General features: G+C 46.1%; 1 pseudogene; it reads left to right on the plus strand.

The window, feature by feature from the left end:
- The first annotated feature begins 620 nt into the window (after positions 1-620).
- The window catches only part of LOC124010677, a 59621-nt pseudogene continuing 46578 nt past the window's right edge, over positions 621-13663 (plus strand).

The following is a 13663-nucleotide window of genomic DNA, read 5'->3' on the forward strand; positions in this document are numbered from 1 at the left end:
CGGGGTGGCGGCCTATGTATATTTGTAAACAACAGATGGTGCACAATATCTAAGGAAGTCTTGAGGTTTTGCTCGCCTGAGGTAGAGTATCTCATGATAAGCTGTAGACCACACTATCAACCTAGAGAGTTTTCATCTGTATTTTTCGTAGCTGTCTACATACCACCACAGACCAAAGCTGGCACTAAGACCACACTCAATGAGCTGTAAACCACCATAAGCAAACAGGAAAACGCTCATCCAGAAGCGGTGCTCCTAGTGGCCAGGGACTGTAATGCAGGCAAACTTAAATCAGTTTTACCTCATTTCTATCAGCATGTTAAATATACAACCAGAGGGGGAAAAACTCTAGACCACCTTTACTCCACACACAGAGACGTGTACAAAGCTCTCACACGCCTTCCATTTGGCAAATCTGACCATAATTATATCCTCCTGATTCCTGCTTACAAGCTCAAATTTAAGCTGGAAGCACCAGTGACTCGGTCTATTAAAAATAGTGGTCAGATGAAGCAGATGCTAAACTACAGGACTGTTTTGCTAGCACAGACTGGAATATGTTCTGAGATTCCTCCAATGACATTGAGGAGTACACTACATCAGTCATTTGCTTCATCAATATGTGCTTCGAGGACGTCGTCTCCACAGTGACTGTACGTACATACCCCCACGTTAAACCATGGATTACAGGCAACATTCTCACTGAGAAAAAAGGTAGAGCTGCCACTTTCAAGGAGCGTGACTCTAACACGGAAGCTTATAAGGAATCCCGCTATGCCCTCCGACGAACTATCAAACAGGGAAAGGGTCTATACAGGACAAAGATCGAATCGTACTACACCGGCTCCGACGCTCGTTGGATGAGGCAGGGCTTCCAAACTATTACACAGGACAAAGGGAAGCACAGCCGAGAGCTGCCCATTGACACGAGCCTAACAGACGAGCTAATTCACTTCTATGCTCGCTTCTAGGCAAGTAACACTGAAACATTCATGAGAACTTCAGCTTTTCCGGATGTGATCATGCTCTCCGCAGCCAATGTGAGTAAGACCTTTAAACAGGTCAACATTCACAAGGGACAGACGGATTACCAGGATGTGTTCTCCGAGTATGTGCTGACCAACTGGCAAGTGACTTCACTGACATTTTCAACCTCTCCCTGACTGAGTCTATAATACCAAAATGTTTCAAGCAGACCACCACCGTCCCTGTGCCCAAGAACACTAAGGTAAACTGAAAAAATGACTACCGACCTGTAGTACTCACGTCTGTAGCCATGAAGTGCTTAGAAAGGCTGGTCATGGCTCACATCAACAGTATTTATCCCTAAAACCCTAAACCCACCCCAATTTGCATACTGCACAAACAGATCCACAGATGATGCAATCTCTATTGCACTCCGTACTGCCCTTCACACCTGGACAAAAGGAACCCCTATGTGAGAATGCTATTCATTGACTATAGCTGAGCTTTCAACACCATAGTGCCCTCAAAGCTCATCACTAAGCTAAGGACCCTGGGACTAAACACCTTTGCATCAGGGGTGCGTGCCCAGCCCCCTCTTGTACTCCCTGTACACTCATGACTGCACAGCCAGGCATGACTCCAACACCATCATTAAGTTTGCCAATGACACAACAGTGGTAGGCATGATCACCGACAACGATGAGACAGCCTATAGGGAGGTCAGAGAACTGATTGTGTGGTGCAAGGACAACAACCTCTCCCTCAACATGATCAAGACAAAATTAGATGATTGTGGACTACAGGAAAAGGAGGACCGAGCTATCCCTCATTCTTATCGATGAGGCTGTAGTGGATTACGCTGAGAGCTTCATGCTCCTTGGCGTCTACATTTACATTTACATTTAAGTCATTTAGCAGACGCTCTTATCCAGAGCGACTTACAAATCTACATCCCCAACAACTAACATGGTCCAAGCACACCAAGACAGAGGGCACAACAAAACCTATTCCCCCTCAGGAGACTGAAAAGATTTGACATGGGTTCTCAGACCCTCAAAAGGTTTTACATCTGCACCATCAAGAGCATCCTGATGGGTTGCATTACTGCCTGGTATGGCAACTTCTCGGCCTTCGACCGCAAGGCACTACAAAGGGTAGTGCATACGAACCGGATAGTATATAGGTCCTGGATGTCAGGAAGCTTGGCCCCAGTGATGTACTGGGCTGTACGCACTACCCTCTGTAGGGCCTTACTGTCAGATGCCGAGCAGTTGCCAAAGCAGGTGGTGATGCAACCGGTCACGATGCTCTCGATGGTGCAGCTGTATAACTTTTTGAGGATCCTGGGACCCATGCCATATCTTTTCATTCTCCTGAGGGGAACAAGTTGTTGTCGTGCCCTCTTCACAACTGTCTTGGTGTTTTTGGACCACGATAGTAAATTGGTGACACCAAGGAACTTGAAACTCTCGACCCACTTCACTTCAGCCCCCAATGTTAATTAATAAATTACCTAAACTAAGCTGTACCCCTGGACATTTGACTCGGTACTTCTTGGATATAGCCTCATTATTGTCATGTACATTTCTTTTTCTTTAAAAAAACTTGTTGAGTTAATAACATATTTTACTAACTCCATTTCTTGAACTGCATTGTTGGTTAAGGGCTTGTAACTAAACATTTCACGATAAGGTCTACTCCTGTTGTATTCAGCGCATGTGAGAAGTATGATTTGATTTGATGGGGGCCCGTTCGGCCCGCTTTTTAGTCCATGATGAGCTCCTTTGTGATGCTCAAATTGAGGGGGAGGTTGTTGTTGCACTAGACTGCCAGGTCTCTGACCTCCCTAAAGGCTGTCTCGTCGTTGTCTGTGATCAGGCCTACCACTGGTGTGTTGTCATTAAACTTAAGGATTGTGTTGGAGTCGTGCTTGGCCACAGAGTCGTGGGTGAACATGGAGTACAGGAGCGAACTAAGCACGCACCCCTGAGGGGCCCCAGTATTGAGGATCAGCATGGCAACTGTGTTGTTGCCTACCCTTACAACCTGGGGGCGGCCCGTCAGGAAGTCCAGGCTCCAGGTGCAGAGAGAAGTGTTTAGTCCCAGAGTCCTTAGCTTAGTGATGAGCTTTGAGGGCACTATGATGTTGAACACTGAGCTGTAGTCAATGAACAGCATTCGCACATAGCTGTTCCTTTTGTCCAGGTGGGAAAGGGCAGTGTATGATTGAGATTGTGTCATCTGTTGGGGTGGTATACGAATTGGAGTAGGCATTGGGTTTCTGGCATGATTTCTGGCCTTTCAAAGCATTTCATGACTACAGACTACAGACTTCATGACTACAGACGCGAGTGCTACAGGGCGGGAATAATTTAGGCAGGATTACATTTGCTATCAACACAACGAGCGATGGAGAGGAACCACTATCACTGCCTGGCCATCCTGAGTTCATCGGGCCAGTCAGTTTCGCATTTCTACAGGATTTTTGAGCATGTCAAATTTGTGATGGTAAATGCCCATTGAAACATATTGGAAATGGACAGCCGTGCTCCTGGTGATCGGAACAGGTTACAAGGAGCCCATTTAAAAAATGTGTTTTATGCCTTTATGGGGGTTCAAGATGCCCTGGTCATTTTGGACGTTTTTCAAAAAAGTCCCACTTCTCTCATCATACATGACAATAGACCTAGGTTGATTCAGGGCTAGGGGGCACTATTGTTATGTTTGGAAAAATAACGTTCCCAAAGTAAACAGCCTATTTCTCAGGACCAGATGCTAGAATATAATTGACAGTTTAGGATAGAAAACACTCTAAAGTTTCCAAAACTGTAGAAATATTGTCTGTGAGTATAACAGAACTGATATTGCAGGCGAAAGCCTGAGAAAAATCCAATAAGGAAGTGACTCTTATTTTGAAAGATCTGTGTTCCTGCGCATCCCTATTGACCATTGAAAGGGATATCAACCAGATTCCTTTTTTCTATGGCTTCCCTAAGGTGTCTACAGCATTTAGACATAGTTTCAGGCCTTTATTTTAAGAATGAGCGTGAACGACCACATTACGTAAATGGACAGGTGGGGGCTCTCAGAGTGATTTTTGTGCAAAAGAGAGATTGTTCCTCCCGGTCTTAGTGAAAAGCCAAGTGTCCCAGTTGATATATTATCCAATAGATATTTGAGAAACACCTTGAGGATTGATTAAAGAAAATGTTTGCCATGTTTCTGCCGACATATCATTTGGAATTTTTGTCTGTGTTGTCGTGACAACTATTTCTGGTGGATTCCTGGGCATAACGCACCAAACTAACGGAGGTATTTGGATATAAAAAATATCTTTATGGAACAAAAGGAACATTTGCTGTCTAACTGGGAGTCTCGTGAGTGAAAACGTCTGAAGATCATCAAAGTTAAATGGTTAATTTGATTGCTTTTCTGATTTTCGTGACCAAGCATCCTGATGCTAAGTGTACATAATGCTATGCTAGGCTATCGATAAACTTACAATAACGCTTGTATTGATTTCGCTGTAAAAAAATCACCCTGAGACGACAGGGTGATTAACAAAAGGCTAAGCTGTGTTTCTCTCTATTTCACTTGTGATTTCATGAATATGAATATTTTCTAGTAATATTTTTTGACTGCTGTGCTATGCTATTCAGCGGTTGCTGATGACAAATATAGCGGATCCGGGATGGGTGGTTCTAAGAGGTTTTTAACATTGTGATATATGCAGTGCGGCAAAAAAGTATTTAGTCAGCCACCAATTGTGCAAGTTCTCCTACTTAAAAATATGAGAGAGGCCTGTAATTTTCATCATAGGTACACTTCAACTATGACAGACAAAATGAAGAAAAGAAATCCAGAAAATCACATTGTAGGATTTTAAATGAATTTATTTACAAATTATGGTGGAAAATAAGTGTTTGGTCAATAACAAAAGTTTCTCAATACTTTGTTATATACCCTTCGTTGGCAATGGCAGCGGTCAAATGTTTTCTGTAAGTCTTCACAAGGTTTTCACACATTGTTGCTGGTATTTGGGCCCATTCCTCCATGCAGATCTCCTCTAGAGCAGTGATGTTTTGGGGCTGTTGCTGGGCAACACAGACTTTCAACTCCCTCCAAAGATTATCTATGGGGTTGAGATCTGGAGACTGGCTAGGCCACTCCAGGACCTTGAAATGCTTCTTACGAAGCCACTCCTTCGTTGCCCGGGCGGTGTGTTTGGAGTCATTGTCATGCTGAAAGACCCAGCCACGTTTCATCTTCAATGCCCTTACTGATGGAAGGAGGTTTTCACTCAAACTCTCACGATACATGGCCCCCATTCATTCTTTCCGTTACACGGATCAGTCGTCCTGGTCCCTTTGCAGAAAAACAGCCCCAAAGCATGATGTTTCCATACCCATGCTTCACAGTAGGTATGGTATTCTTTGGATGCAACTCAGCATTCTTTGTCCTCCAAAAACAACGAGTTGAGTTTTTACTAAAAGGTTCAATTTTGGTTTCATCTGAACATATGACATTCTCCCAATCTTCTTCTGGATCATCCAAATGCTCTCTAGCAAACTTCAGACGGGCCTGGACATGTACTGTCTTAAGCAGGGGGACACGTCTGGCACTGCAGGATTTGAGTCCCTGGCGGCGTAGTGTGTTACTGATGGTAGGCTTGTTTTTTTTGGTCCCAGCTCTCTGCAGGTCATTCACAAGGTCCCCCCGTGTGGTTCTGGGATTTTTGCTCACCATTCTTGTGATCATTTTGACCCCACGGGGTGAGATCTTGCGTGAAACCCCAGATCGAGGGAGATTATTAGTGGTCTTGTATGTCTTCCATTTCCTAATAATTGCTCCCACAGTTGATTTCCTCAAACCAAGCTGCTTACCTATTGCAGATTCAGTCTTCCCAGCCTGGTGCAAGTCTACAATTTTGTTTCTGGTGTCCTTTGACAGCTCTTTGGTCTTGGCCATAGTGGAGTTTGGAGTGTGACTGTTTGAGGTTGTGGACAGGTGTCTTTTATACTGATAACAAGTTCAAACAGGTGCCATTAATACAGGTAACGAGTGGAGGACAGAGGAGTCTCTTAAAGAAGAGGTTACAGGTCTGTGAGAGCCAGAAATCTTGCTTGTTTGTAGGTGACCAAATACTTATTTTCCACCATAATCTGCAAATAAATTCATAAAAAAAATCCTACAATGTGATTTTCCGGATGTCTTTCCTCATTTTGTCTGTCATAGTTGAAGTGTACCTATGATGAAAATTACAGGCCCCTCTCATCTTTTTAAGTGGGAGAACATGCACAATTGGTGACTGACTGTTATGCTGATGAATGAGGACCCAAAAGCGACTTAACGAAAACAGAGTCTTTATTCCAGTATAAGACAAAAGTAATAATCCTGGATATAACAAGGAGAAAACAAAACAGGAAAAACTTAAATCCACTCGTAGTAGCGAGGACTGACTGGAGACTCGACCATAGACTGCAGGTTGCTTAGGGAAGGCACCGACCGTAGCAGACTAAGACACCTGCTCACACGCAGCATCTGAAGAAGACAAAACACGACAGGGCGAGACCAGGACACAGAACAGCGAACATCATACAAGGATCCGACTAGGACAGAAGCGGAAAACAAGGGGAGAAATAGGGGCTCTAATCAGAGGGCAAAATAGGGGACAGGTGTGAAAAGAGTAAATGAGTGAGTTAGGAGAATGAGGAACAGCTGGGAGCAGGGACGGAACGATAGAGAGAAGAGAGAGAGGGAGGGGGAGAGAGAGGGATAGAAAGAGGGAACAAACCTAATAAGACCAGCAGGGGGAAACGAACAGAAGGGAAAGCACAAGGACAAGACAATATATGACAAAACATGACAGTACCCCCCCCCCACTCACCGAGCGCCTCCTGGCGCACTCGAGGAGGAACCCTGGCGGCAACGGAGGAAATCATCAATCAGCGAACGGTCCAGCACGTCCCGAGATGGAACCCAACTCCTCTCCTCAGGACCGTAACCCTCCCAATCCACTAAGTACTGGTGACCACGTCCCCGAGAACGCATGTCCATGATCTTTCGTACTTTGTAAATAGGTGCGCCCTCGACAAGGACGGGGGGGGGGGGGGGGGGGGACGAACGGGGGCGCGAAGAAAGGGCTTGACACAGGAGACATGGAAGACAGGGTGGACGCGACGAAGATGTCGCGAAAGAAGCAGTCGCACAGCGACAGGATTGACGACCTGGGAGACACGGAACGGACCAATGAACCGCGGAGTCAGCTTGCGAGAAGCTGTCGTAAGGGGAAGGTTACGAGTGGAAAGCCACACTCTCTGGCCGCAACAATACCTAGGACTCTTAATCCTACGTTTATTGGCGGCTCTCACAGTCTGCGCCCTGTAACGGCAAAGTGCAGACCTCACCCTCCTCCAAGTGCGCTCACAACGTTGGACAAACGCCTGAGCGGAGGGAACGCTGGACTCGGCGAGCTGGGACGAGAACAGAGGAGGCTGGTACCCCAGACTACTCTGAAACGGAGATAGCCCGGTAGCAGACGAAGGAAGCGAGTTGTGAGCGTATTCTGCCCAGGGGAGCTGTTCTGCCCAAGACGCAGGGTTTCTAAAAGAAAGGCTGCGTAATATGCGACCAATCGTCTGATTGGCCCTTTCTGCTTGACCGTTAGACTGGGGATGAAAACCGGAAGAGAGACTGACGGAAGCACCAATCAAACGACAGAATTCCCTCCAAAACTGTGACGTGAATTGCGGACCTCTGTCTGAAACGGCGTCTAACGGGAGGCCATGAATTCTGAACACATTCTCAATGATGATTTGTGCCGTCTCCTTAGCGGAAGGAAGCTTAGCGAGGGGAATGAAATGTGCCGCCTTAGAGAACCTATCGACAACCGTAAGAATCACAGTCTTCCCCGCAGACGAAGGCAGACCGGTAATGAAGTCTAAGGCGATGTGAGACCATGGTCGAGAAGGAATGGGAAGCGGTCTGAGACGACCGGCAGGAGGAGAGTTACCTGACTTAGTCTGCGCGCAGTCCGAACAAGCAGCCACGAAACGGCGCGTGTCACGCTCCTGAGTAGGCCACCAAAACCGCTGGCGAATAGATGCAAGTGTACCCCGAACGCCGGGGTGGCCAGCTAACTTGGCAGAGTGAGCCCACTGAAGAACAGCCAGACGAGTAGAAACAGGAACGAAAAGAAGGTTACTAGGACAAGCGCGCGGCGACGCAGTGTGAGTGAGTGCTTGCTTAACCTGTCTCTCAATTCCCCAGACAGTCAACCCGACAACACGCCCATCAGGAAGTATCCCCTCGGGATCGGTAGAAGCCACAGAAGAACTAAAGAGACGAGATAAGGCATCAGGCTTGGTGTTCTTATTACCCGGGCGATAAGAAATCACGAACTCGAAACGAGCGAAAAACAACGCCCAACGAGCTTGACGTGCATTAAGTCGTTTGGCAGAACGGATGTACTCAAGGTTCTTATGGTCAGTCCAAACGACAAAAGGAACGGTCGCCCCCTCCAACCACTGTCGCCATTCGCCTAGGGTTAAGCGGATGGCGAGCAGTTCACGGTTACCCACATCATAGTTGCGTTCCGATGGCGACAGGCGATGAGAAAAATAAGCGCAAGGATGGACCTTATCGTCAGACTGGAAGCGCTGGGATGGAATGGCTCCCACGCCCACCTCTGAAGCGTCAACCTCGACAATGAATTGTTTAGTGACGTCAGGAGTAACAAGGATAGGAGCGGACGTAAAACGCTTCTTGAGGAGATCAAAAGCTCCCTGGGCGGAACCGGACCACTTAAAGCACGTCTTGACAGAAGTAAGAGCTGTGAGAGGGGCAGCAACTTGACCGAAATTACGAATGAAACGCCGATAGAAATTAGCGAAACCTAGAAAGCGCTGCAACTCCACACGTGACCTTGGAACGGGCCAATCACTGACAGCCTGGACCTTAGCGGGATCCATCTGAATGCCTTCAGCGGAAATAACAGAACCGAGAAATGTGACAGAGGAGACATGAAAGGCGCACTTCTCAGCCTTTACGTAGAGACAATTCTCTAAAAGGCGTTGGAGTACACGTCGAACGTGCTGAACATGAATCTCGAGTGACGGTGAAAAAATCAGGATATCGTCAAGGTGGACAAAAACAAAGATGTTCAGCATGTCTCTCAGTACATCATTAACTAATGCCTGAAAAACAGCTGGAGCATTAGCGAGACCGAACGGCAGAACCCGGTACTCAAAATGCCCTAACGGAGTGTTAACCGCCGTTTTCCACTCGTCCCCCTCTCTGATGCGCACGAGATGGTAAGCGTTACGAAGGTCCAACTTAGTAAAGAACCTGGCTCCCTGCAGAATCTCGAAGGCTGACGACATAAGGGGAAGCGGATAACGATTCTTAACCGCAGGGGCGCAGAGTACCGTCCTTCTTCTTAACAAAAAAAAAACCCGCTCCGGCGGGAGAGGAAGAAGGCACTACGGTGCCGGCGTCGAGAGAAACAGACAAATAATCCTCGAGAGCCTTACGTTCGGGAGCCGACAGAGAGTATAGTCTACCCCGAGGGGGAGTGGTCCCCGGAAGGAGATCAATACTACAATCATACGACCGGTGAGGAGGAAGGGAGATGGCTCTGGACCGACTGAAGACCGTGCGCAGATCATGATATTCCTCCGGCACTCCTGTCAAATCACCAGGTTCCTCCTGAGAAGAGGGGACAAAAGAAACAGGAGGGATAGCAGACATTAAACACTTCACATGACAAGAAACGTTCCAGGATAGGATAGAATTACTAGACCAATTAATAGAAGGATTATGACATACTAGCCAGGGATGACCCAAAACAACAGGTGTAAAAGGTGAACGAAAAATCAAAAAGGAAATGGTCTCACTGTGGTTACCAGATACTGTGAGGGTTAAAGGTAGTGTCTCATATCTGATACTGGGGAGAAGACTACCATCTAAGGCGAACATGGGCGTGGGCTTCCCTAACTGTCTGAGAGGAATGTCATGTTTCCGAGCCCATGCTTCGTCCATAAAACAACCCTCAGCCCCAGAGTCTATCAAGGCACTGCATGAAGCAGCCGAACCGGTCCAGCGTAGATGGACCGACATGGTAGTACAGGATCTTGATGGAGAGACCTGAGTAGTAGCGCTCACCAGTAGCCCTCCGCTTACTGATGAGCTCTGGCTTTTACTGGACATGAATTGACAAAATGTCCAGCAGAACCGCAATAGAGGCAAAGGCGGTGATCCTCCGTTCCCTCTCCTTAGTCGAGATGCGAATACCTCCCAGCTGCATGGGCTCAGTCTCTGAGCCGGAGGGAGGAGATGGTTGCGATGCGGAGAGGGGGAACACCGTTTCGCGAGCTCTCTTCCACGAGCTCGGTGACGAAGATCTACCCGTCGTTCTATGCGGATGGCGAGTGCAATCAAAGAGTCCACACTGGAAGGAACCTCCCGGGAGAGAATCTCATCCTTAACCTCAGCGTGGAGTCCCTCCAGAAAACGAGCGAGCAGCGCCGGCTCGCTCCAGTCACTAGAGGCAGCAAGAGTGCAAAACTCTATAGAGTAATCCGTTATGGATCGATCACCTTGACATAGGGAAGCCAGGGCCCTAGAAGCCTCCCTACCAAAAACTGAACGATCAAAAACCCGTATCATCTCCTCTTTAAAGTTCAGGTAATTGTTAGAACACTCAGCCCTTGCCTCCCAGATAGCTGTGCCCCACTCTCGAGCCCGACCAGTAAGGAGTGAAATGACGTAAGCAATCCGAGCTCTCTCTCGAGTATGTGTTGGGTTGGAGAGAGAACACAATATCACACTGGGTGAGAAAGGAGCGGCACTCAGTGGGCTGCCAAGAATAACAAGGTGGGTTATTAACCCTAGGTTCCGGAGACTCGGATGACCAGGAAGTAGCTGGTGGCACGAGACGAAGACTCTGAAACTGTCCTGAGAGGTCGGAAACCTGAGCGGCCAGGGTCTCAACGGCATGACGAGCAGCAGACAATTCCTGCTCGTGTCTGCCGAGCATTGCTCCCTGGATCTTGACGGCAGTGTTACAAGAATCCGTAGTCGCTGGGTCCATTCTTGGTCGGATCCTTCTGTTATGCTGATGAATGAGGACCCAAAAGCGACTTAACGAAAACAGAGTCTTTATTCCAGTATAAGACAAAAGTAATAATCCTGGATATAACAAGGAGAAAACAAAACAGGAAAAACTTAAATCCACTCGTAGTAGTGAGGACTGACTGTAGACTCGACCATAGACTGCAGGTTGCTTAGGGAAGGCACCGACCGTAGCAGACTAAGACACCTGCTCACACGCAGCATCTGAAGAAGACAAAACACGACAGGGCGAGACCAGGACACAGAACAGCGAACATCATACAAGGATCCGACAAGGACAGAAGCGGAAAACAAGGGGAGAAATAGGGGCTCTAATCAGAGGGCAAAATAGGGGACAGGTGTGAAAAGAGTAAATGAGTGAGTTAGGAGAATGAGGAACAGCTGGGAGCAGGAACGGAACGATAGAGAGAAGAGAGAGAGGGAGGGGGAGAGAGAGGGATAGAAAGAGGGAACGAACCTAATAAGACCAGCAGGGGAAACGAACAGAAGGGAAAGCACAAGGACAAGACAATATATGACAAAACATGACAACTGACTAAATACTTTTTTTGCCCCACTGTATCATTTGGGCAGTATTAATTCCATTTGGACATGGTTCACTGACTTTTGGGTTCGGAAGCTGACTTCCTATGATCATATATGGCAAATGGACATAACATTCTGATTTGGCACTTTCAATCCTTACATATTGCATTTGGACATTTTGTATTGCATTTGGCAATGGTTCACTGACCTTTGTCTTTGACTTTCAGACTTCCTATGATAGCATATTGCAAATGGACAAAACATATGCCTATGGACAAATCCATAAAATATGACAAAGGCATGTTCATACAGTTCTTATACATTATTATTGACAAAAAAAATCTAAATTAATTTTGAAAAAGGGTCCAAAAAGCACTTTTTTAGAGGGTGATACATTTTCAAAATTTGACACTTGGGTGTTGACTTGATGTCCATTTTCAATATGGAAATTTACGGTGGAGCGCCCTCGCCCTCTTTTTGCTGGATTTTTGCTGTATGACACTTGGCATTTGCCATATGCCAGTTGCCATAAGCTTTGGATGAATTGCCATCCAATTGAGTGGTATCTGCCATCGTGCATATGTTTTGCCCAATGGCAATATGTTCCCATTCATTTTTGTCCAATTAACCTGACACGCAGGCATCTCATCTAGCCATCTGGAAATGCAAATCTGCTACGCTAAATGCTAATAGCACTCGTTAAAACTCAAACGTTCCGTAAGGTTTAAAAAATAAATCTGACACAGCGGTTGCATAGAGGATACATTTATCTTTAATTCTGTGAATAACACTTGCATCTTTTATCAATGTTTATTGTGAGTATTTCTGCAAAATTACCAGATGTTTTGGAATCAAAACATTACTGCACGTAACGCGCCAATGTAAACTGAGTTTTTTATAATTATATATATATATATATGTGCACATTATCGAACAAAACACACAATACATGTATAACATGATGTCCTTTGAGTGTCATCTGATGGAGATAGTCAAAGGTTAGTGATTCATTTCATCTATATTTATGCTTTTGTGACTGTGAAATATCGCTGTGTGTGTTTTTGAATTTGGTGGTCATGTAACATAAATATATGTTGTGTTTTCGCTGTAAAATATTTTTAAAAATCGGACACGATGGGTAGTTTAACAAAATGTTTATCTTTCATTTGCTGTATTGAACTTGTTAATGTGTGAAAGTTAAATATTTCTAAATAATGTTTTTTTTTCAGCTGAATGGGAGGGGGTGTTCCCTTTAGGGAACTCCTTGTGCCCCCCTAGCCCCAACATTAAGGCACTTGAAAGTTCACATGTTCCAGGAGGCATTTCTGCCCAAATGTGTTTATTTTTTTATTAAAATATGCTTTATGTTCGAATAGCTCACATATGATATTGAGATAAAGGTCCAATGCAGCCGTTTTTAAGGCCATAATGTATTGCAGGGATGTCAATCAAACTTTGCCCCAGGCGCCGCATTCGGTCTTCAACGTGTATGTGGACACCCCTTCAAATGATTGGATTCACAATTTCGGCCACAACTATTGCTGACTGGTTTATACAACTGTGCACACAGCCATGCAATCATCATAGACAAACATAGGCAGTAGATTGGCCTTACTGAAGAGCTCTGTGACTTTCAATGTGCCACCGTCATAGAATGCCACATTTCCAACAGGTCAGTTCGTCAAATATCTGCCCTGCTACAGCTGCCCCGGTCAACTGTAAGTGCAGTTATTGTGTGGTGGAAATGTCTAGGAGCAACAATGGCTTAGCCATGAAGTGGTAGGCCACAAGAGCTCACAGAATGGGACCTGTGAGTGCTGAAACAAGTAGCGTGTAAAAATCGGGGGTCCTAGGTTTCAACACACACTACCGAGTTCCAAACTGTCTCTGGAAGCAACGTCAGAACAAGAACTGTTTGTCGGGAAATTTGTTTCCAAGGCCGAGCAGCCTTGGAAACACAAATTTGCTTTGCCAAGCGTCGGCCAGAGGGGTGTAAAGCTCACTGCCATCGGACTTTGTAGCAGTGGAAGCGCGCTCTCCA

This window comes from Oncorhynchus gorbuscha, linkage group LG23 (genome assembly GCF_021184085.1).
Source record: "Oncorhynchus gorbuscha isolate QuinsamMale2020 ecotype Even-year linkage group LG23, OgorEven_v1.0, whole genome shotgun sequence".
Lineage (NCBI taxonomy): Eukaryota > Metazoa > Chordata > Actinopteri > Salmoniformes > Salmonidae > Oncorhynchus > Oncorhynchus gorbuscha.